This window comes from Solea solea, chromosome 11, assembly GCF_958295425.1.
Source record: "Solea solea chromosome 11, fSolSol10.1, whole genome shotgun sequence".
Taxonomy (NCBI): Eukaryota; Metazoa; Chordata; class Actinopteri; order Pleuronectiformes; family Soleidae; genus Solea; species Solea solea.
The window spans coordinates 4,628,538-4,654,540 of NC_081144.1; the positions used below are offsets into that span (position 1 = coordinate 4,628,538).

Below are 26,003 nucleotides of genomic sequence, written 5' to 3' on the forward strand. Positions count from 1 at the left end.
TTGTGAGTGCCGGGGCACTGCAGACATGACAGTGGACGGAGAGGGACGAGCTCGGCGCGGAGAAGAGACACCTGCAGCTCACTGCTAATGCTTTGTGTTGTTTCAGACTAATGGCTGCTCTCTGGGCAATCAGACAGCATGATGGATCAGTGGGAACCAGAGAGGCAGGCTGGAGCTCTGCAGGGTCAGCACAAGGACAGGAGTTCACACACATGCTCTCCATCACACGCACACATAAACACATTTGAGTGTGTGTCCCCCAAAAACCCAGACACACACAAACGCACACACACATACATACATGTCCTGAACCCTTAGAGGCTGCACACGTGGGCCGACTGAGCAGAGGAGGGAAAGAAAACCACGATCCTTCTCCTCCCCTTCATCCAATGAGGATAAATCTCTCCGTGAATCGTCAGTATTATGTGTAATTTCCATATAAATTAGCTTCATTAAAGGGGGAGTACTTTCTTATTTAACAAAGCTCATTTGAAATTCTGTATTTAATAAGACATGTAATCCCAGACTTTGAGACTAATAGGCAACAATTAGCAGGACCGCACGTGTGTGCGTGTGTAATCTCGTGGAAGTATTGTGGTCCATCAATGTTATTTCCATTGATTGTCTCATATGAGCAAACTGGGCAGCAGCTGCTCTCTCGGCCCCCGGTTTACTCGCAGCGATCCATGAAGCTCAGTGGAGATCTAAAGATGCTCATGACCTTGTGACTATTTGTGAGCAAGTAAAGCAAAAATGGGGGAAGGGGGGGTGAGAGGAGGTGAGGAACAGAGCAGGTGGAGACCGATGGTGAATTGGAGGATTATGAGCGTGTAAGGGACGGAGAGATGAGGAGAGGACAGAATGATGTGATTTACAGAAAAAGAAGGGAGAGTGTGGAGGAAGGACACTGTTGGGGGATGAAATTTACATTGAAACTAGAAAATGCTCTCAATTCTGGATTATTATCTGGATCAGTCTCAATCTCACCTAGTATTAGCACTCCATCCATTTTCTACTGCTTTACCCTCCACCATCCATCCATTTTCTACTTCCTCCACATGAGGGTCCATCACAGGGCCACATAGAGACTAATTCTTCTCGTCCACTCACGCTCTCACGGTCAATTTAGAGTCACGGTCCAATTTACCTAATCCCCCGATCTGCATGTCTTTGGACGGTGGAGGAAACGGGAGAACCCAGAGAAAGCCACATGCGACTGTGTGACCCATGAGTCAATGCGATCTTCCAACATCCAAATCCAGTCATCCTAAATATCACATAAATGCTTCTCTAAGCACGGGAACAAACGGACACGTGTGTCAACCGTCATGTGACCAGGAGACACGTCATGTGACATGGTGGTAAATACATCAGTACAAATGTGTTATTAACTGTTATGTTGTTGTCAAAGAGGTAAGAGAGTGCATAGGTCTGATATCAGGATCCATGGAAATTCAAGCTTGTGATATTGTTATTTATTTATTAGATATAAAATAGTTGCATCGAGGCTTACTTTTTTCGTTTTTTATAAAAGTTTCAAGAAAAAATACTAAAGTGCAAATTCTTTGTGTGTGTTTTTGGACAGCTGTGTCTTATCAGTGTCCATCAGAGCCAGCAAATGCAAATTAGAGCGGACTCTGAAATGGTACAGATAAAAAAGTTAGAGAACAGTGAGAGACTTAATCACTGGATGAGAAGGAAAAAAAGGAATGGAGATAGAAAAAAGAGCTGTGACTGAGTTCATATCCTCATTAAAGGCTTCTTTCTTTTTTTACCGAACACATGTCAGAGTGTGACTGTTTTAATTAAGGCCGGAACGTGTTCTCATTGAGAGTTAAACACAAAGCAAAATACTACGGAAAAGTTGAAGGATGAGCACCAAATGGAGACAGTAAATGGAATATGGCTATAATATGTGTGTGTGTGTGTGGATTTGAAACCAAAAATTTATTAGATAGATAAAATAGATTGAAATGAGTTTCCAGGACAAGAGTTAAAGCGCTGTTGTTTTAGGCTGTAACAGGACTTCGACTTTAAAATCCAAAACTTAGGTTCATACTGGTTTGTCCACTATACAGCCATACCATTTTACAGATACACACTTTTACACTTAAACAAAGTGTTCCACACTTTTATTTTACCATTAAAGGTAGGGTTGGAGATCCTAGAAAAAAAAAACCAGTGAGAGCAGACTATGTTTTGAATTCAAAGGTCCAACCTTCTTTATTCGCACTTCCATCTGAAGCTCCGCCTCCAGGGACACGTGCCGCTTGTTCGTGAAGAGCAACAGGTGCAATCGGTAACTACCGATACTTTTCAGGTGACGCCAACTCTTCTGGATGCTCGAAAAACAACAAATACTCTCATAATTTTGCGTTCCCATATTGTAAAACGGTGAAGAATCTGAGAGGCACATATAGGGGATGAGGGGGGTCAGATGGCTGATGCATCACGATCCAATTCATTCGTTCGGGCCGTTCAATATGATTGGATGGTGTTTTTATGATGGAACCTGTCCGTTCCAAAGGTGACTGACATTTTACATTTTTGTGACAATGTATTCATTTATTGGTAAATACAGTAAAAAAAAAAAAAAAAATGCTCCAGAAAATGATCTCCCACCAAAGTTCTCAAAAGGTCAGGCTACCAAAAAAAACCTGCTGTGATAAATTAGGAGGGAACACGTTGAGCTGAATCAGGATTTTGTTTCATGCCTCTACAATGTGTCCCTGCACGCTTCTCAAATTCAGATTGGTTACAGCCTGAATTTTATTCTGTGCTCTCTCTTAGTCGTATATTGCAATTTAAGTCACTTCCCCTCACGTGGAAACTGTTCAGAGGTCACTGTGCTCACTGCTTCAGGCTGTGTATACATGTGTGACATGGTGAGCTTATATAGAGTTGTTGAAGACCTTGGTTGAGGAGTGAGCATGTGTCCTTTTCGCCTCAAGCGTTCGTTCACATTGCGCAACACAGAAATCAACAAAAATGCAGTGGGGGTGGGCGGTGGGGGTATGAATATGATTTATGCATGTCCTCTAGACTATGTAGAATGTTTTCTGGTGTTTGTGTGTGTGTGTGTGTGTGTATGGAACATGAATTTTTACACACGGCTCAGCCCAGCAAGTGGGACAGCTGACGACACCAGCAAGGTCACGTGTGTTTACACAGTCTCATCTGTTCCTTCAGTGCCTGCACTCACTCTGTAACTCTCGTGTTGTGCACGCTTCCACTGTGACAGTAAACACACTGTCCTCTTCTCCCTCCTCCTCCTCCTCCTCCTCATCGTCCTCCTCCTCCTCCCTCTTTTTGTGGGTTTTCTTTTTCCAAACAGCAACTTCATCGTCCCTCGAGGGTTTGGAGCCTGTGATTCAACAACTGCCCCCATTCTTGCTTTATCTGTTCAATCATGTCGTATTGATTTTGCATTGGATGATGCTGAGGTAGGTTTTCACAAACAGAAGCAGAGGGTTGAGGCTTCACGGGGACCAGACCCGTGCCGCCACATGGATTCATAAATGCAAAACAAACCTGTTGTCCCCCCCCCCCCTCGATTTTATTGATATATCGATAGTTTTTAATTTCAAACACATGTGCATTTACATTTACATCTCGTCACATGTTTGAAAAGGAGTAGACTGAAGTATAAACTTATATGTACCTTTACCCCAAAGACTACTTCATCCCATCACCAAATATTTACATATTTACAGTATTTTATATGATGTTCTTCATTTTTTATTTTATTTTTGTCTTTAAACACAAGCATTTTCATCACCGTCCTGGATTAAACTGCTGTTCATCCTTAGATTTATTTAAAATGTGTATCTTGTATATTCCTTTAAACGGATTTAATTCATCCATAATTTAACCCCCGGGATTGAAACACACATACTTTTACCTAAATTGACTTTGCCTCTTAAATGATCTCTCTGAAAACAGTGTCTTTATTTCATTTGGAAGTAAATTATTTCTTGTTTTGAATGTTGTTTGTGCTGTTTTAAACTGCATATACTGTATATTTACTGTATATACTGTATATTATCTCTGAACTTCTGCTTCTTCTCTTGGCCTTCACTTCAGCATTAGAATAACACACACACTTACCATTTTATTACTGTTACTGTTTTACACCTTTTATGTTATTGTGCCTTTAACTCTGTAAAGCACTTGACTTAACTTAACTTAGCTCCACCTTTATCTTCCCCCTTTATTTCTTCTAATTTGTGACCTGTGTGCAATTACCATCCCTCCTTTTGTTTCCTTACATTATACAGTATATCCATTTAAGTGCTAATATAACCCCCACTTCAGACTGTGTATAGTTGAGGCCACCTCTTAACCTTTCCGTGTCTTCATATTTACAGTCCCATTAGACAGCAGCAGCTTCTTCTGGGCATATAAGTGTCTACTTCACCGGGCCGACTCAGTCAGCTCAAGTAGCTTTTTTAAAAACAGCTTTAAAAATGAAAATGAAAAATGCAGCTTCTGGATTTTTAGTGCCGTCTTTTCTATCCCTCCTCTTCTCTTCTCTTTCTTCTTCTCCTTGATATCTCGTTCTCTTTCTCCCTCCTTTTCTTCCACTTTATCCTCCTCAGCGTTTGTTCTCATGATATTTTTATTCTGGATGAATACTTAATACTCAATTTGATCTTTTCTTAGTTCAGTGTCCACTTCTTTTTTCTTATTTTTTTGTCTGGACAAATTTGAGCCCAAAACAAATTGTACAAGAAGGAAAAATAAAACTTGTCTCAAACAAGGAGACAAACAAAGAAATGAACAGTCCATATTTTTATTGTAGGTTTATTTGAACAAAATGAGACACATTGTTTTTTGTGTAAGTATTTGATCCAGTACCAACCAGCGAGAATTCTGACCCGCACAGACCGAACTAATTTGTGCACACAAAATTGGTCCTGCCCCTTTAAGAGAGTACTCCTAATCTCAACACGTCGTTATGTGTATATATATATATATGTGTGTGTGTATTTGAACCATTTAATATTCTAATAAATTAGACCAAATCCAGGTCAGATTATATTGACTCTTTTATAATATCAGCTCCACTTGAAGTTAAAGTAACAACATTTTCTGCATTTTCTACAGGTTGCCTCCTCTCTGTGTCCATGTCTCACATCATCATTGTATGTGTGTGTGTCAGTAGCGATTCCACTATCCTCCTGAAGCCTCATTCCTACCTGTTTAGAATTTTAAACAGCTTCCCTGTTCATCTCACCTTCCCTCAGCTCTCTCTGCCTCTCTCTCTGCCATCCCCTAAATTCTCACTGAGGATTCGTCTCAACAATAAACAATAAACTGTACGCTGGTAAATAAAGCACAATCATCTCCTGCCCACTCTCTAAACATCTAATGGACTGCTATTAGGTCGTAAGTGTGCTTTATTGTATCTTTGAGGATTATGGTCTAATTGAATTGTGAAGACAGTTCGATGCTGAGGTGCAAGCACTGCAGAAGTCACTCTGCTCTCTGTGTGTGTGTGTGTGTGTGTGTGTTTCTTCTCATTACATCTCACTCTCTGCCATTTCCTCTCCTTTTGGCCTCAGGCATCGCGATGGAATTTTTTCTATCCAACTGATGGACAATAGACACCACTTTGACACAACAGAGTCGAAGAGTAGCACTAATGAATTCAAGTGTTTCACTTTCAGAACCCAATAAAACATATTGTCATATTGTAAATATTTGTAAGAAATAGCTCCATAAAGCGTCCAATCATCCATTATCTTTACTGCTGATCCTGTGGGGGTTGTGGGGGGAGCTGGAGTCAGTCTCAGCTGACAGGCTGACCACAGCCTGGCCAGGTCACCAGGATATGACAGGGCCAAAACACATCCACACCTACAGGCAATTCACCGTCTCCAATTAACCTAACTCCAATTCATAGTGGGTCAACCATAGACTGTCACATTAATGTAGAATGGAATGGAAGTAGCAGTTAGCAGTAGCAGACCTCAATTTTCTTTCCTTAATTCTGCCCCAAACTAGAAGATAATTGGCCAGATTTTGGTCCCGATCTGGACCTTCCGACAATCATGGGTGTCTTCCGATTTTAGTGTGATTTGAGCAGATTATCTGACCAAATTATCCTGTAGTGTGAGGGATTAACGGACGCAATATTAATGTCACCGGATGCATCAGAGTCTCTCCGATTACAAATTGTAAGTGAACATTTTTGATATTTATGACTGAACAGTGGTTGGGGTGAGAGCGCACACAACAGCTTTTAACTGACAAAGCTGACTGTCTGCCTTCATGTCTGTTTACATTCTGAAGTCACGTTTAAATCACGTGAGTTTCTGTGAGATCACAAATCCCTGGAATCTCCTCCGCTTTCTCGCGATTAAAACGTTGAAAATCAGTGTCTGTGGTCTCAGATTTTAAAGTCCTCTCAGGATTTAGTCTTTCTGTATTTCTGTAGAGAGTTTTCACATTATTATATATAATTATATATATTATATAATTCATAAGAGCAACATTCACTGTGACCTACCGTAACGCACATCAATCCTACGGGCAGTGGGAATGGACAAATAGTGCAAAAAAATATGGATTCTCCAAATATTACAGTGTCATAGTAATGCAGCACATACACCATCAACTATAGGTAAAAATAGATAAATCAAATGTAATAATGTAAATAAATGACAGTGTATTGTATTGTGGAATTATAGTCAAACACACATTTCCTCTGTCACTGAGAATGAAGAGTTGGTGTATGGAGTACATTTCCTCTCGAAGGTCACCTACAGTGATGTGTTCTATAAACTAACAATGACTCAACATGATACTCATTCATACAATAAAGTGTTTTTCTTCTCGCCGCACAACCTTTTACCTGCGTTAAGCTTTTTACTCACTGGCATTTGCTGGAACAGCCCGTGCATCACGAATGTGCCACAATACCAATTTCTTTTAACGGAGACTTAAAATCTCTCCAGATTCTTTGCCTGGGATTCATTCACTGATCATTTTCTCATGAACGACACACAGAAGCGATAAACTTTCATAAAACATTTGGGTAGTTCTCTTGTAAAGTGTGCCCAGGCTCTTGACATTACAATCTTAAGGATCTTTTAAATTAATAAGCACATTCACATCTTTCGCTGAGAAATAGTCGAATCACATTCTCTTCTCCTTAGCTGTTCTTTTGGTTTTGCCTGATGAATTATTCCTGACAGATGAGGCTAATTGCTTTAAACCTTCTCCACAACCGTGTTCTTATACTCTCCTTAGCCTCACACAGTTTCATCCTTCCTTTCTCGCTCTCATTTTCCCAGTCACACAGAAGCAAGTCTATATCATTTTCACTTTATAACCTTTCGAGCTGCACTTCCTGTCATCCTCTATCACATCGCCGTCTCTGCGGTCTCTTCCTCTTTTCTACTATTTTTCTATTTAACACCTATAGGTTTTCTGAGCTACTCTCCTCTTCATTTATCATTATCTCTGATCTTGCCTCAGTGTCTTCTAAATCTGCTTTAAACTAAACTCCACTATCTCATCATCTTGTCTATCTCTTTCCTCTTCACATCTGCTTTCATTCGCTCTGTCAGTGACACAATAGAATCCTGACTCACGGTGTGTGTGTGTGTGTGTGTGTGTGTGTGTGTGTACACGTGTGTATCTTGCCATCTATGTGTGCTTTGTCTGTCTGGTATAACCATGGTGACGGATTTTTGGTAGCTCTCCGTCGCTGCCTTGTATATTTTGGCAGCACTCGGGGCACCGCATTGACGCGTCCCAGTTCATAGGCCGCGCAGCACCAACGTCACTGCCTCTGCTGACCCTGCCAGACTCGCATATGGAGCCCACATATGGACCTCATCTATAAGAGATATCTGGCCTAAAGGAGCACAGACCCTCCGGTGGAACAAACACACTTCACAGAAGGCCTGCGAAAAGAAGGCTGCAGGGAAAGTGGAGTGACATTTCAATGTGTGTGTCGCTTTCACGAGAAGAAACAAAAACTACTTTTGCCAGTGAGATAAATCACGTTTACATTGTCACTATCAATTAATCTGTGAACTAGTTTTGTTAAAAACTAAAACTCATGACATCCAAACTTTGCAGAGCTGAATGTCTTCTTTAGGTCAAACAAAAGCCTGATATTGGAATTCAGTGTTGTAATGTAACAAAGTACAAATACTTCATTACTGTGCAATTCATGTATCTGTACTTTATTTTGTTATTTGTTTTTTTGGCCACTTTTACTTTTACTCCACTACTTTTCCTCTAACTTGTTACTCGTTACTACCAAACCAAATCAGAAGAAGAATGGGTATTGTGGTCTGTATTTATATAGATCTTTTCTAGTCTTATTTTCTGGTAAGATACTTTTACTTTTACTTAAGTATCCAAGACTATACAAGACTGCTTAAATAAAGAATATTACAGATATTCCTCTATATCTGAAAACATGCCTGTAATACAGATTACATCATATTAGTCTGTAAAGTATTAAAATCACATAAAAGGTGGGACTGACAATTGTTTTCCTGATCACATTTCACCATATACTGTGAAGTCTTTTTTGCGTTGGACTATGGAATTTGCCAATAAAATCAAACAAACGTTCTACAAAAACATGAATTTGAGGGAGGAAACAATTGACTGTGGTAAAAAACAACAACAATAACATGCTAAGAAATGAGTGTACTCTGTGAACTATTGGCGTTTTACTGTTTTTCCCTTTAGAAAAGTTCCTTTTTGTTCATTGTCACTTCTTCTTAAACGTAAAGAGTATGTTTGTATACAAAAACAAAATACAAATTATTATCTATTTTTAGCCAAAGAAAAATAGTATGAGAAACAATCTACATTTATTGTAGTTTCAGCAGTCTCTGCGATATGTATAGTCCACATGGGTTTACTGTCGTTATAAGTAAAAGTGAGAGGAAGGGTCATTTTCTCACGGACTAAAGTACAATGTGACTTCTTTTTGCAACAAGTGAAGTCGTCCCTGATGGCTATTCAGGACAAACCATGTATCACACAGTCCACATTTGAGACAACGTCCATTATTTGCTGTATATAGAGTGTATGGTCAGCAGCAGTCACTCTGGATCAACACAACAGTGGAGGAAGGGAAACTTGTAGAGCTTGTTTTTGATGACATAACATTTATGACGTCACTGCTACCACTTTCTCTTTTTCTTCTTTGAGTGTTGCCATTGTTTCTGTCATTGTTGAGTCCTGATTTGCCCCAGAGTGGATATACACTCATGTAAAGTATGTTTACGTGTACACTTCAAAGCAATCAGTGACATTGTAAGATCAAAGATGCATTGATCTTCTACAGGTCAATGTACGATTTAATCACACACGGCCATTAAAAGCATTCACAATAAGCTGATTGTGGGGAATTTTCCTTTTACTCTGCCTTTCTCCCTGTGTCAGCTGCGATTGGCATCAGCGCCCCCGCCACCCTCATGTGGAGGATAAAGCGGTGGAAGATGAATAATGAGTGATGTTTGTGAGCAGAATAACTCAAAAAAGTAAATGGATGAATGGATTAAATTGTAAGAGGATGTGATTTATGATCCAAGAAAGAAATTTTAGATTTAGGTGGTTGAGGTTTGTGGTCACTTTGCCATATTATGTCAGCAATATAAGATAGTGATTTCAATATATATGTATGTATATATATATGCATATATAGTGTAAATGTGTTTTAAACTGTTGAAATTTCAAATTTAACATGCAAAATCCATTGTTTGTGTACAACTGCACTGATTTTTCAAAATAAATAATAGTTAAAACACTATTTTGACATGTAGTAAATTGTAAATAACTGCCAGATATTTAAAGTTATTCTGGAAAAATGGGCAAAAGCATATTTTCTGGCCCTTTTATGGTCAAAATAAGCAGGTTCACTGATTATTAGTGACATAATTAAAATATATTTACATAAATAATGGAACCTTTTTTATCATGTGGAGTCTCCTTAGATGAGAAAATAATTGAGAGCCTCTGTTTTTAAGTGTTAACTAATCCCAGCTTCCAATAAAGAGGACGACTCTGGAGGATTAACGAGTTTTACGTCCACGATTTGGACCAAACCAATTCATCCTAATCAGACATCAGTGTAAGGACGTACGCGACCTAAATTGCTCTCAAGTTTCAAGCTGTTTCACTTCTCCGTCACACGACTCCCATATGGTGGAAAGTGCAGGAAATTGTGCGTCTTTGTTTCTCGCGGGGCCTCCCCGAACAAACATACAAATGTTTGCTGCTGTTTAACTGAACACACAGACACCGCGGCGTGGACACATCTGTCTCCGCTGGTGTCGTCGCTGACATCCGTCTGTAGGCAGCGAGACAGACGGTGGCTGCTCCACCTCCACCTCTACCTCCCCCCTCCCTCCTGTGCGCTGGTGGAGTCCGCCTGTAGTCCGCATCCGGGTTGCACGCGCTCATTATAAGCGAGGGAGCTCCGCGCGGGCGAACTCCTTTACCCAGAAGCCACCGCGACGCCTCAACTTACAGAACTGGCTTCTTGGGGCTTCGGGAGTGTTTCCCATTTAAACAAACAGTGCCGAAGATGGCGGAGAGTTAATGGTGTAAAGAAGAAATTATCGACCCGACACAGAGACAAGTCCACCAGGTAAGCACGCGCCGCTCGCTTTCATGCCACCGAGCTCATTCAACGCGACTTTTCATTCGGTTTGCGTTTCAATTAAAGGACGGAAACGTAGTGACTTGCCTTTACCAGCGGCGGTGCACACACATATACACAGTGTCACACACACACACACACACACACACACACAATATTGGCATCAGCGCGGTGCGGAGGGTCAGTTACTACGTGACAGCGAAGGTTTACTAACATATCAGTGACTGTGTGACGGTGAAGTGCGTGGCAGGTGTCCTGCGTGTTTGTCAAAAATCGGCGCAGTTGTTTTGGAGCAGCTGTGAGGTTGAAGTTGGGCGATCGCGCACGGGGACTGGCCAGTTTTACGCACGAGCTGGCAAAGGGGTCGCACAAGTGTTAACAATCCATATATTACAGCGGGAAGTTTTCAGTGGTGGGCACGTTACACACCGATAAAGACACGGGGGAGAGTTGACGAGTTTTGTCCAGGTCGGTGTGTCTGTGGCAAACTGACGCTGTCGCAACATGAGGGGGATTTGGACACACACGTGTGTGTGTGTGTGTGTTGACGAAAAGGCTCGCTGCTAACACACTCATTTGTGCACAGCGTTATCACCACTGACGGAGAGCACAAGTGTGTTTGAGAGGCTGATGTCCGCGTCCCGTGCACCGACTCTCTCTCCTGCACGCGTGTCTGTCTCCAGTCAGTGTGAGGAGTTGTTGGTGAACACATTAAAATGCATATATATTTACGTGTGTAAAGGTGAAGGAGTGAATGGTCGTCGTGCTTGTGTTTTTGTCTGTGCTCACACAGTCCCCTTCCTGTCATCTGCTTCATGCACAGTAATGTGTCTCACTGTACTGTATCTGCAGGGGGCAGCACCGTAGCCCTGTGCATGCACACACACACACACACACAAGCACACACACACACACACACACACACACACACACACACACACACTGATCTGCACCTCCAAGGGTTGATCCTTGACTCTCCGTGTGTGTGGTGTGTGTGTGCGTGTCCTTGAACATGTCACCAGAGCCCCATTACTGTACCTGCTCACACCGAATAATAGCAGTCTACAATCTATGTGTGTGTGTGTGTGTGTGTGTGCAAGCACAAGTTGAATTGGAAGTGTGTCAGTGTCTACATTTTATGGCTGTGCATTTATTATATAGTGAACCTTTCTTTTTGTTATTGGATTGCATTGGTTGTGCATTGACACTGGGTGATATCCATGTTGTTGACTGGTAAATAAATAGGATGACTCTTGATGACACAGACACCATATTTATCTGGCCAGTGAATACTGACAATGTACTGTTTTTTTTGCATATTTTGATTTGATCCAGATACATTTTTGAAACTCTGGACAGCAAAAATAAATGAAGAAATAAAAACAAAAAACAGAGAAAACAACACCCTGCCCTGGCTTCTCAAATCAGATTTCAAATTGTATTTCACATCATGGCAGGAGCTGGAAGTGTCAGAAGTATTCACACACACACACACACATGCTGCAGAGTGAGTATTATGGAGGAGAACACAAGTCAGTGCACAGACTGAGAGATAAATGAGAATTTGTTGACACTGTGACCTGACAGTCGAGATTGTTTTGGAGAGCGAGGTGATGCACGTCCATTTTACCTGCGTCCATGTTTGAACGCAGTGCCGCAAAACCCAGGTACAAACCCTACACCCTAACCACAGCGATCCGTCTGATAGGATGGTTATGTCTAGACACACAAATCAGATTTGACCGTTTGCAATCACTGCGGACAGTCTGTCTGAACATATCCGATTTAAGAAAAATCACGTTGATTGTACGTGATTGAACATATTTTTTAAGGTAATTTAATAAACTTGTATTGTTGGATTTGTGATAGAGTTAAAGTATGGATATATTGCATCATTGTGTAAAAGTAGCCCAATCTGCTAATTCATTTGTCATGATTAAAGTTTCCCAAATTTTAAATTGTCATCACATGTCCTTTTTTTTGTCTGACCAGCAAAACCCTAAATGTAGAGATATTCAGATGAGTGAAATTTAAATAATAGAAAATCCTCTCATTTGACAAAGTTGCTGCCATATAATGAGTAAATGACATTAATAAATGCCCTCTGCTTTTTCCCGTCTGTCAATGACATACCCAAAATAAAGCCTGTTATTGTTCTTGATCCATTTTATAGTGAGACAAACCTATTCTGATCTCAAAGTCTGACACTCAAAATGTCTAAATTAAGTCAAGAGGGAGATGATTGAAAAGGGGTGATATGTTGCTTTTTTTGCAGTTGTGTCACAAAAAAACAAGACAGAATCGAGTTGTGGCAAAGTCGATATTTCTGAATTTCATCAACGTTTTTTTGCCTCTCACAATCACATGAACTCTGCGAAGAGAGACGCGGCGGATCAAAAACGAGGCCTTGACACTTCACCTCACAAGTCAGTCTACGCAAGTTGAGGAAACTGTACAATGTATGGTTGTCATGGGAAAAAAACTGTGCATTTCACAGATTCTTTTAGATTTGAATGTGTCAGGGACGCAGGACTCGCGTAGCTAACAACATCCCTGTCGTGGTGAGACTTGAAAAACATTCTTTGGACATTTGGACAAGACTTAATGTGGCTACATCCACACAAACAACCCAGATATACATTTGGCAACTCTTGGACATCAGTAACGGTCACTTATCTATATTTTTGTGTTTTTCAGCTAATCGCCTGATCATTTCAAGTCTATATTCCAACTATTGTTGCAGCAACAGCTTCATATTAGCTTCATAAATGACGTGGAAAGCGCTGCTCTTTCTGTGGACATCAACTCAGAAGGAGGATTTATACTCTAGCTGCTGCTTTTTAGGGGGCTTTTAAATCATGACTTTATTATCTGAGTTGTTTGTATTTAATTTAGTGTCCATCAACCAACTGTTTAATTGACTAATCGTTGGGGCTGCACTGTCTGTTGCCCACAGGGGGTGTGTCGGCTGAGAGCCCTCGTCTTCTTTCACCACACCTCTCCCCTGACAGATTTACAGTCAACACACACACACATGCGTATGTCTGTGACCTAGCACACTGGTATTTGAATGGAACGCGGACAGGAAGGGGTGTGGGTGAGCTGCTCGGACCCATGAGGGGTCTTTGCTACGCCACGGAATGGCGGAATGAATTTGTGGACGAGGAGCATGAGGAGGGTGACAGTGATGCATGATGTTTGCTGAATAGGGAAAAAGGGGACAGAGGTTAGCTCGGGATGCTGGTGACTGGGTCAGGCACTTGGGGCAGGGAGGGCGACGGGACCTCACACACCAGCCTGGGAAGCTGTGTGTCTAGTAGAGGGAGAGGGGATGAGAATGAGGAGGGGAATTCTACCTGGCAGTTTTGTCTTTTGTGTCTTCCCTGGTCCTTTTGTTGATTTTGTTGAACTCTGCCACTTCTGTGTTTTTCCACGAATCAGGAAGTCTAATGGTCCACACTCTCTCTCTCTCTCTCTCTCTCTCTCTCTCTCTCTCTCTCTCTCTCTCTCTCTCTCTCTCTCTCTCTCTCTCTCTGTCCCTCACTCTCGCTCTCTCTCTGTCAATATGTTTCCATGCACAGTCAAGTCATATGCCGTTCAATTGGACTACATTGTCCTTTGTCCCAGTACACAAGCACTAGTGGGGAATCAATTTATTGAATGAAGTGTGTCCACCTCTGCCTCCTTTTAGCTCGTGAGTATTAGGCGGTTTCTAGTTTAGCATGAGGCTAGTCGTTAGCACATCGAGTGACATCCATCAACTTAAAAATAATAAATTCTTTAAAGTGACACAACATAAAATCAGTCTCCTCCTCCTCAGTCCAAAAACAAACATACTGGCCTGAATTTTGCCATATATTTGTCATGTTTGACCAGCATCTTCTATTGTTCCTGGGTATTAGGTGGGAACTGTGGCACATGCAGAGGAACTCCCAGGCCAGATTAAATCTGGTCGACTGAAGGGATACATGCAGAAGTAGCTCAACTCCTAATTGCATTATATGGGTGTTAGTTTAAATTTGATTTAGTACAGTTTCAATCAGACTAACTTTGTATTTAAACAGTTCAGTTTGTGTATGATTAACACAATAATTGGGTTTTGTCTAATGTCTTGTGAACGTATGGAGTGTGTGTGTGTGTGTGTGTGTGTGTGTGTGTGTGTGTGTGTGTGTGTGTGTGTGTGTGTGTGTGTGTCTTCGTCTTCTTGCTGTCCCCTGCCTCCCCCATGGCAGCAGTGTGGTGAGCTGAAGTGTTGTCTTGTTGTCGTTGGGGGCCCTCGCTCTCATGTGTCAGGTGCATTAAACAGGAATTTATCTTCACCAGCTCTCATTGATTTTGCTTTGTGGAGGAGGGGAAGTTTTCTTTAAAAAAGGAAAAAAAGGAAATAATCTCACTCATTTGTGTCATCCTGTCATTTACCCAGGCATTTACATTCTATTCTATGAAAGTAAACTTTAGACTTTGGTTGGAGACGAAAGAGCATTTATAGACACTACGTTTCCTGCTTCACATTTGCAATTGGCATCTGATAAAAAACAAACAGAGGTTTATTGTTAGTTGCAGTCCTATTCATCATGTACTTTGATTTTTGAGACTCGCCTTGTCCAAAGCAGTTATCTATATAATATGTTTAAAAACAATTAAATATAGAATATAACTTTGTTAAAAAAGATTAATCGAGTACTTGTTTGCTCCATAAAATGTCAGAAAATATTGAAAATGTTGTCTCGTTTTGTCCACAAACCAAAATGATTCAGTTTCTAATTATTTCTTTGTTATATGGAGCAAAGAAACCAGAAAATATTCAATTTAAGAAGCTGAAAACCCAGAAAGCTTGCTCTAATTTTGAATAAACACTCAAACCGATTATCAAAACAGAAGATGATTAACTTATCATTGCACACCTAGTTCATTTTTGCATGTCAACAAAGTGTATGAGAGATAAGGAGGCAGTGGTCATTCTTCACTGAAGTTCCCCTATGTTGCTATTCTGTCTGAGAGAAAAGTATGTCTGTCACGCTCTGTTGTCATCTACCTCTTCACATTCAGTCGCTTATTTATATATATATGTGTGTATATATATATATATATATATATATAATTAATTATATTCTTCTCTTCCAGTTTTGAGAGGTGTACTGAGGCTTTTTAGGTCTGGTATTGTTCATAATTTACGACATTTAGCAGCAAGCTGGTCTCCGTTCGCTAGTATTTCAAGTGAATCTCTGATGACACATTATGGTATTTCTTGCCCTAATATCATACCTTTCTTACATTTTTAACCTTTAAGTTTGGGGAGCTATAAGTAAAATTCATTATGAAAACAATGTCATGCAACAGGCTCTTAGAACCTGAATCAACATGAAAGTACCAGTTCAGTCATCTGTCTTGACACATGATAACACAAAATAAGTGAGAAAAGGCATGTATATAGTTAACAAGTTAACTGTGAGATGGCTGTAGACATAATAAAATGCAAAAACAGAATTCTCATGTGTCATTTCAAAGATTTTTTCATAAATCAAGACAATCTGCCTGATACATTTATGGCTCTGCTCCTGAGCCAGCATTCCCACCTGCAAAGTCATCAAGAGACTCATTTCACTGCCGCTCTTCTGATGATGAATTGGAGATAGACGGAGGATTTATGCGTTGGCTTTAGCTTTGACAGTCAAATGAGCTCCATTTTATTGTACAGCTAACAGTTTGAAACCAGACAGAGTACCTTCATCCAGTTAAAAAAACTTATTGGGAGCTTTAAAGGCTCATAAAGGACTTTCACTTATTTTACAATCAATTAAAGTCGTTCATGGTGTGCATTTCAAAGTTTTTTAACGATGATTAGATGTGTAAGTTTATCTTTAAATGTTGTTTATTTTTAATTGCTTGTCAACTCTCTCCGTTTTTGGAGAGCTCTTGACTCTGTCTCTCCACGTTGCTCATTCATAACAAGTATTTTCCACTTAAAAAAAATTGGATATTCTGCAAATAATTGAACAGTTGCTTATTTAATATGTTTAATGTGCTGCTGATCGTGTGTGTGTGTGTGTGTGTGTGTGTCTGTGTCTGGAGTTAAGCTCTAGTGGTTGTACCCGGAAGCTTCCTTCATGAGACAAGATGATACAGGAAGGAGTGTTTCTCAGTGATGACACCACTGTTCAAAAGATGTGAAGACACATGGTTCCAATGAAAAAATAAAAACTATTAACTTCATTTCATTACATAAAATGTTACAGTCATTGCTTTTATTTCATTGTGCCTGGAGTTGATTACTTCATCAGGAGAGTGATTCGTCATCAGGAGAGTGTTCGGTCTGTGTAGCTGCTGGTGCTTTATATTGTGCTTAAAATTGATTGTAAGTGACAATGTTCATATTTCATTTATTACTTTACCAGCTCAGTGTTTCATAAGCAACTTGCCAGAACGTATTCTTTTAAGTCCGACTTTACTTGATCATGTGCAGTTGGTTGGTGATCATGAAGATATTGCAAAATTTTGAGGAGCTTTTTGTTTTTCCTTTCACATTGGATGTCTTATTGGACAACTTTGGTCTTTGAGTGTCCAAAATGCTCCTACACGATAACTCACAATGTTTCTTTTTTGGTTGAAACAAAGCTCGAGTTTAGCCCAGGGATGGAACGATACCGATACTGATAACACAAATTCGAGTCGCTACCGATACTGACGTTAGTCCGATATAGTCATTTTAGACCATTTGTGAACTATAAAGCTGTTAACAACACATTTGTGCTGAGTCATTTCAAAGACATAATTCTCCAACTGTGTAACAAATATAGGTTTTGTTGGATTTTATCTGTCCCATATCCGATCCAGTAATTTTGACCAGATACTGACCCATACCGATTCCCATCCCTAGTTAGCTACCGTAGCTAATAGAGCCATGTTGCTATCATTTAACGTCCGGTCACACCGAGCGTTAACCGTGCAGATGTAGTAGACGGCCACCACCTGCTCTGCTGGAGTGTGGTTCATAGTACTGCACAACTGATGTTGTTACTGCACAGTCCTTTAAGCTGCTGCACCCGGTCGTTCCACCTGCAGTCTGCCACCACTTGTGTCTGCAGTAACCTGTCATTTATTCATGGAAAGTATTGCGCCTATATCTCAAGTTTCCAGAGTGTGACTCTTGGTGTAGGTTAACCTTTACTGTTGCGTAACCGTGACATTTTTAATGATTGATAGTGAAATTGGTTAATAGTTGCATCCCTGCCTTCAGCGCTGTTGGTCGCCCCCCTCACTTTAAATACAACATTCTGACTTCGTTGAGACCCCTCCCTCAATATGTCACTCAAATGCATATTCTCATTAAAAGTCATAATGGAAATCTAGAAATAGACGGTAGAAAATGTGCTCGACTGAGTGCAAGTATAGGTGTATTAGATCCTGTGTGTGCTCAGCGCTCCTCTGGTGTGTCCCTGCTTAATAGGAAGTAACAGACAACTTCCGAGTCCTTAGCAGTTCCTGTTTGGTCGCTGTCTTGAAGATGCAGCACACTGGTAATTTCCCTCAGAGGTGACTGCAATAAACAAAGTTTTATAGCAGTTGAAGCTGTCTCTGCAACCTGTTGCTTTCTCTTTAAACGGCACCGCTTGTTTGTGTCACGTCTTGCGTCGGCTCCCCTCGCTCTGCGTAGCTTTCAAAAACTTCTCTCACACGCGGCCTTTGCGGGCCTTGCCCTGCTCGTCGGCTATGAAATAATTCCACATTTTGCTTTGTGCCTCCTCTTTGCCAACGAGCTGTAGGCGGATGACAAGAGCTCCCGCGTTTGCAGCTGTACCTCTCCTTTAGTCACTTTCATTGTGGAAGGAAACAGAGTGCAGGATGGAGGCAGAGTGCTGCACACATACATGCATACACTGCCACACTGTTGCGCACCGATGCAACTTAGGAAATACTCATTTAAATAAAACACTGTCATTGTCTAAGTAATAATTAAATGGAGTTTGTGTGACATTTCTAGTGTGTTTACTGTACCAAAGAGGGTAAAGCTGCACAGTAAATGTACATTTTTTATTTATTTATTGCAGTTTGTCCAACTAATCTGGGTATTAAAATGTTTTTTTGTTTTTTTTTAACGTATCTAACGTTCTGATCTGGAGTGAGTTGTAATAAAATGTGCTGACCCACAGCAAACACGGGGCCACGTCCTCACTTTGACCTGAAAGTGATCCGACGGCTTTGCCGCTCACTTCTGCTCTTGACCACGGTGATATTTATTTCATTGCTTCAGAGGAAATTAGCAGTAACACAATGTTGTTGTTGTTGTTGTTGTTGTTGTTGTTGCTAAAGTGCCGGAGCTGAATAACGGCCGACACATTTGTTTGTGTTAGTGGGGGAAAAAGCTACATGTCAAGCAGAGCTCAAAAGGATGAAGTGATGATGAGAAGAAGAAGAGAGATGGAGAGGGATGAGTTGATGCACTCTTCAGTCGACCCGGTGGTTTCTGTTTCTTTCCTCAGAATGCCTCACTGCAGCTCATGTCTTTTTTTTCTGAGAGCTATTTCTTCTGTGAGAGGAATGTCAAGTGCCCATCTCGGTGCGTTTCTCCCTGTTCTGGGTTTTGTTTTGTTACTTGCACTTCACTCTTGATTTCCGTCTTTTTTTTTTTTTTTTACCCTCCACTTGCCTCCACAGTCCTTGTCGGTCGGCTCCTTCGTTTGTGGTTCTTTTCTGGCTGAATGTAATTAGCTGCACGATGCCCGAGAAGCTAAATAAGTTCACGTGTTAATGAAATTGTACTGTACCCGTGCGACCATGGCTTTCTTTTGTGTGGTTGTACAGGCCCGTGTGTTTGTGTGTGAACGGAGAAACATGGAGGTTGGGGGCAGAGGGAGAGAGGGATGAAGAGGGAGTGATCGAGAGACAGAGAGAGACGGAGAGGAGCAAAGGAGGGGGAGGAGATGTGTGGAGTCGTTTTATTAACGTGGCGACTCCCGCTAAAATTCAGGGAGCGCTGTTGCATCCAGCTGTTACTGGTTGCGCGAGGCTTCGTTGCCATGGCAACTCAGCCCTTCGCGCCTGCTCAAGGTCGTTCATCCAGTTCTGAACTGAGCAGGGCGCTGCACATAGGATGCATGTGGAGAGAGAGAGAGAGAGATGCACAGAGAGAGAGGGAGAGAGTAAGGCTGAAGAACTACTTCAAAGTGACCAATCAAAAGCACTTTGGGTGACACTGTGGTCAGTGAACATGCGCAGCTCTCTCTGTGACACACACACACGGATACTTTCTTCAGTAAAGAAACAAACCAAAAAAGAACCTCTGGCCCTGGGGCTTGTAGGTTCTTTTGCCAGCTGATAAAATATTTAGCTGGTCAGTTGTAGAGAGAGAGGAATACAGTGGCTGGAGATGAGGAAAGCAGCAGCTCGGCTTTGTGTTTTCCCTTCTCTAATGGTGCATTGCTGTGAAGCTACCTGGGTCTCCTCTCGTCTCTCCTCTCGTCTCCTCTCCTGATTGACTGGACCCAGTACAGCAGCGTGCACACACACACACCAAACACCCCGATGCCACACCGTGCATGATCAGCCATCTACCAACTGTCACTGTGTCTCGCGCAGTTTGAAATTAATAAATCTAATCAGATTTTGTGGTGAGGGGGTTTGTGTCAGATGATGCCTATTTTGAGGCATGTCATTATGTGTGATGAGTCTACAGAGAGTTGACGGCAGAGTTTCCTTTCCCAAACTTGTTATATGCCGGACCCACTTTTTAGAGATCATGACCCAATTCAGAGGATAAATTGCGAGAGCAGATTTGTGCACAATATTACATTTTTACACCTACACTAACTACGGTAAAGTTATAGTTGAATACTGTGTTTATATTCAAACAGTTCTATATTTATTGTAATTCTCTGGAATAATACAGTACAACTGTGGAAGTATAGTAAATAGGATTAAATGATTTACTGTAAATATACACACATACTGTATATACAGTAATATGCTGAGAAAGTAATGCATTCAGAAGCTTGCAATTTACTGTTAATTTAAGGTCATTTGTTTTACAAACAATAGCAAAAGCAGCCATTTCCAAAAGATATATGATTGACAAACTGATATTTATTTAAAAACCCGTCAATCCACCCTCGACCCACTCTGGGAAAGACGGCTCAGCGGCCACGTTAATTGTGAGACCGTAAACTCGGTTATACCCTGAGCTAATTGCTAAAACTAACATTGTAATTAGCACTAAACATAATGTACAGCTGCGTGCGTCATCATGGCAGTGCATATGTGATCCTGGGAAGACCTTGATGTTTATCTGTCCATCTGTCTGTCTGTGTGTGTGTGTGTGTGTGTGTGTGTGTGTATTCGTGTCACAGATGGGAATGATGACACTTGGTGGCACCGTCTTCAATGATGGGTCAGGGTCCCCAAACCGTAAAATACTGAGACTTGTGTCATAATTTTGTAATTATCACGTAGTACCGATGGGTCACAATGTCAGCGTGCTGGCATATGCTTCATAAGCTGGTGTGATCCTGTTGTATGTCGGTCTATAGTTAGTTTTGCAGCTGCATCATCAGGGAGGCGTCTCTAAATATCAGCAGATGTAAAGATTATGGCTGCACAATCATTTGTTTTGATATAAAACATTTGATATTCCTTTCAGTTATGATCATACAGTACACAACAACAGACCTCTAGTGGAAAGGTGGAATGATGACAAAGGTCAATAAAAGTAAAATAATAAAAAAAGATGAGTAAACTAAATAAAAGTAAACAATCTATAGTAATTTGGGGATTGGGGGCTACAAACACTTTCATACTTGATGGTGAGGGGCTGTGTTAATGCTGATCACATTTTTTAATTCATTACATAAAGAACATTGAACAGAAGTGCGACTGTACCGCAATTCAAACTGCAAATCTGTCCAAAAACAGTAACAGATAGATATTGTTTCCCCAAATTGTTGAGCTCAAGTGGAGACTTTTTCAATTCAAGACTCAAATGTCAACTTCATAGAAGTGTGAAAGGAAAATTTGGGAGATCACTCATGTCTGTGGGACCATGAAGATATCATAACGCATTAGTTCATCATTAGTTTAAAGCTCATTATTGATCAGCTGGACTCCAGCAGGGCCACTGTTTTGGATCCGTGTCCAGAGCGTTGCCCCAATTTCCGTCCCGATTATCGACTTTTAGTGGGGCGCTGAAAATCAAACAGAGCAGGGGCCTCAAGAAACCTGACTCGCACGCCGTCGCTGTACAAACACACAGAGATGAAGGGTCATACAGCAGAAGCCCACTGTCAGCATGTTACAGATAAGCACCGGGCTACATATTCCTGGAGCTCACCTCGAAATCTTGTAAAGACAACACGTGCTGGTGCCTAAAATGGAGGAGAGGTTTTTGTTCTTCTACCTCCTTGTTTTCCTTTGCTCTCCACAGAGTGCACGCAGAGTTCAGCTGGATTTTACACAAGCCAACAACAAAGTCAACATTTTCTGCGAGCACAGCGGAGAATTGTTCCACTTTTCGTGGTCATTGACATGCTGTGACGTTGGGCAACCGCGTGGTTGTGTATCAGTGTTTACAAGAGAGTTAGAAAAACACAATCTGACACCTTTTTTGTGAGGCCCGTGTAGATAAGAGCTGGACTATGGAGGGAGGAGGGGATTTAGTTCATGTTTTCTTCTGATGTAAAGTAATAGATGCTTGTTAAAGAGGTATTTAGAGGTGTGTGTGTGTGTGTGCGTGCGTATGAGTTCTTTCTCGTTCTTTTTTTCCATTGTAAAAATCCAGGCCTAGTTTATGTCTTTTAGAGCTCCTTAACATGCCTATGCACACACACACGTGCACGTACACACATTTATGGGCTAGGAGTAGAGGTAAATGTTACCAGCTGCAGCACAGCAAGCAAGTGGTTTAAACTCTGCCTGAACCTGACTGTTACGTGACCACCTCCTCAACTTAATTCGCTCCTGTCCTGCCTTCCTCTCAGCTGCCACACCTCCTGTATAACTCTCACCCCCAACACCGTTGTCCCCCCCCAACCCCCCACCCCCCCAACGCGGTTTCCATCTCCATCCATGAGCTCCTCTCTCCAGTGTCATCAGCAGCAGCAGCAGCATCACTCATCTCAGGATAGCAGGAGAGCACTTCAAGGTCTGCTACCCCCACCTCATCACCTTGGTGTAGGGAAGCAGGTCAGCCGAGCAGGCGTCGCCTGATTGGCTGCCGCTCCGCCTCCCCCTTCGAGGCAACACTGTCGGTGATGTGATGTCACAGAGCCATGTTTATTTGTACCTCCTGTCAAGCTCACTTGCAGCATACTGTACACAACAGCCCCTCACATAAACATTGGCTATTTTGTTTTTGTCTGAATTTCCATAGGAGTGGCAACTATAGTCCTTTTGACGTTGACAGAAAATAGGACGACAAAAACCTCTACATATGAGATGGTGAATTTCTGGAAGTAACGTTTTTTTTTTACTCGTTTTTTGACTCGTCATGTGACTAAAAGTTCTATTGCTTGAAACTGTTTTGGTTCTTTTGGCTGCTGGATCAAGTATTTCTGAAATGTATCCTCCTAGGATTTCCATGTGTGGCAGGCTCCTGAGTGACTGATGCAGGAAAAAAAAAAAAAAAAAATGAAATCCTTACTGCAAATAGCTCGTTAATGAGACAAGTCACAGGATAATTGCAAGACTGGGTGGAGCTGTCAGGCTACAGTAACTCACATAGTCAACTGTGATGAGCAAGAAAAACCGCAAACACACAACGCGACAAGCCTCGAGGTGGGTGGACAATATCGGCAGGAGACCAGGTCGGGTTCCACTCCTGTCGGGCCTAGAACAGAAATCTGAGGCTGCAGTGGGACTGGAAAAATCATAAACATGGTCAGTCTCACAAATTCTTTGTTTTGGTGAAGGATGCAGATAGAAGGATAAGAGGTGGGCATCAAAAATCTGCATTTATGTGCCCGGCCTGCCTTTTATCAAAAGTGCAGGCAGCTGTTGGTGGTCTAATGAGTAGAGGAGGATGTTTTCCTGACATAATTTAGGTCCCTTAAAACCAACCAATCATTGGTTGATGAATGCTGCCACTGCAGTGCATCCATTAATGTCTTCAATTAGCCATCTTCGAATGGCTACTTCTAGTATGGTAATTTTAAATGTGTAAGAGCTCTTTCGGAGATTTAAATGTTGTTTTAACCAAATTGAATGGGAATATATGGGTGTTTTTTAAACAACAAATTGTTGAAATGGACGGTTCAAAAGTCAGTCATGTACCGGAAAAGAGGCAAAATTTTACCTCTACCAAAATGAAGAAAGTTTTTTCATCACCGTTGATCGGAGTTGGAGTTTTACATTAATTTGACCATAAAGCCTTATGTTAGTGTGTTTTTGTGGTGGAAAGGGTTTTTATGAGCATGGCACGGAGTGTCGTGGTTTCCTCATTCATCAGATCTGAGATTTGATAAATGATATATGATGCATCGTGTCAAACCTGATCAATGGAAACCATGCCCTGTGGAAAATGGAGGCTGTTTTAGGAGCAAAGGGAAGCTCTACCCTGTATTAGCATGGATCAGTGGATCGTGGATCTGTAAAGAGTACGTCTTCTCGTGTATGACTGAAAGGATACAGAAAGTTGTGAAATTAAGATGCAGGCTCAGAGCTTTCGTCAAACTGCTGAATTTCATATTCTGCTGTGGATTACGCAGCGTTTCTCCCTTTTACCCATCTGTTTCTGCCAAGTTAGGAAGTAAAAGAAACCTTCCATGTAGCAGCATCAGCTCGTTGGTTGAATCAGCTTTTCCTCTTCAACACTCTCCCTACTCACTTTCTAATAATGCCTGCCTCCCTCACAATGACTCTGGTAGTCGTGGAAGATCTGAGTGGTAGTAAACGGGCACCGACGTCCTCATGCTCCCGGAAAAATGGGGCCAGAATTTAAATATTGATTTGCAATGTGAGACAAAGATTCCAGTTGTTCCTTATTTTATTTTTAGCCATTTTTCCAGAAAATCGTCAAAAAAAAAGAGAAGGCTTGGCTTGTGGTAACGCTTGATGTGCCTCTGTACACGCTGCTGCAGCTCAGTTTGGCATCAGTTGGTCAGACTAGATGCCCAGGATGAAATATCATCTCCTGCTGGACTCCGCTGCCCACTCAGGTAACCATCAGGTGAGCAGCCTCAGCTTTCCTGGAGACCTAGAAGGCGGCTGAACTGACTGACTGACAGACTGACAGACCGTTGACATCCCTGGTAGATCCATGGTTTTTGGTGCTCAGTGAAACGTCACCATTCCCTTTCCAACTATTTGGACTTATCAACAGGCATTTCTACCTCAAGAGCCTTTAGAATATCTAAAAATGTCAGTGTTTTTTGTTTGTTTTGTTAGCTTCTTGTCAGGATCATATATTAAAGGTAACATTAAGACCTATTTTGAAGAGTGTACTAAGAAATAAAGTCTAGCTTAAACTGAATAATTAATAAAAGCCAACACAAATCCTCAAAGCTGTATGAAACTCACTCCGTCATCTGTACCGTCATTGGACAGGGTCGATTAGTCTTGTTGATTCATGTTTGTTTTATCCCCGAAGACGTAACGTTCCCAGACTGCCAATTCAAATCACCCAGTGTCCTCGAGCAAGGCAGGTTATTCTGTCTGTTAGTCTGCAAACATTACTGTAGGATGTGACAGGGTGTGACTTTATAATCAACCATTTACCCAAACAACCCTGACATGGACAACGTTTAACACACCAACTCCAGGAAAGGACTCATTGTACTGGCGGAGTGTAAACCTACTTTCTGTTGCCAAAAGTTTCAGTTTCCCCCTCCAAAAAACTGTTTAAACGTGTTTGTTTTTATACACTTACCTGTTGACATATTAGCATTACTGATGTAAAACACACCTGTGTGTAGTTATTGTTTTATTGAGTCTGTGTGTAGTGTTATAGGACTGAATGGATGAATTCGCTGGCGTATCTGTCACCTGTGAAGTTCATTGTGATAGTGTTAGCTGTTTATTTACAGGTGACTCTTGACAAGTGACGCATGATTCATGATGTAGTCACTGTCAACAAAGCTGTTGATGAAACCATGTGAAAAGTTGAAAAGGGTGCCGAAAACAGCTGATCTGTATACTCCCCACATTTTGACAGTCTTGCCACCTCGCACACTGGTGAGGCCTCTAAAGGGCTGAGCTGGACACGCTGCAGTATACTGTGCGTTATGACACCGAGAGGATTTAAAGGTCATTTGTCTTTCTTATTTAATGAATAATGTCAGCGTGCAGTACCATATTGTGTCACATTCTTCTTTTCTGTTGAGTGTATTGGAGGACTTCTGGCTGTGGTGTGAATGTCTCACATTTGCGTAGCCGATGCAGCTCT

General features: G+C 41.4%; 1 protein-coding gene across 3 annotated transcripts in view; it reads left to right on the plus strand.

Annotated features, from left to right (window-relative positions):
* Positions 1-10,469: 10,469 nt before the first annotated feature.
* The window catches only part of LOC131468367 (nuclear receptor coactivator 3-like), a 63,057-nt gene continuing 47,523 nt past the window's right edge, over positions 10,470-26,003 (plus strand). For 2 of the 3 annotated variants that reach the window (XM_058642500.1, XM_058642502.1), the window contains exon 1: positions 10,470-10,624. The gene's annotated coding sequence lies outside the window, so the exon portion shown is untranslated. Of the gene's footprint in view, positions 10,625-23,476; positions 23,501-26,003 lie in introns of those variants that run through there. The other variant, XM_058642501.1, reaches the window with a different exon arrangement.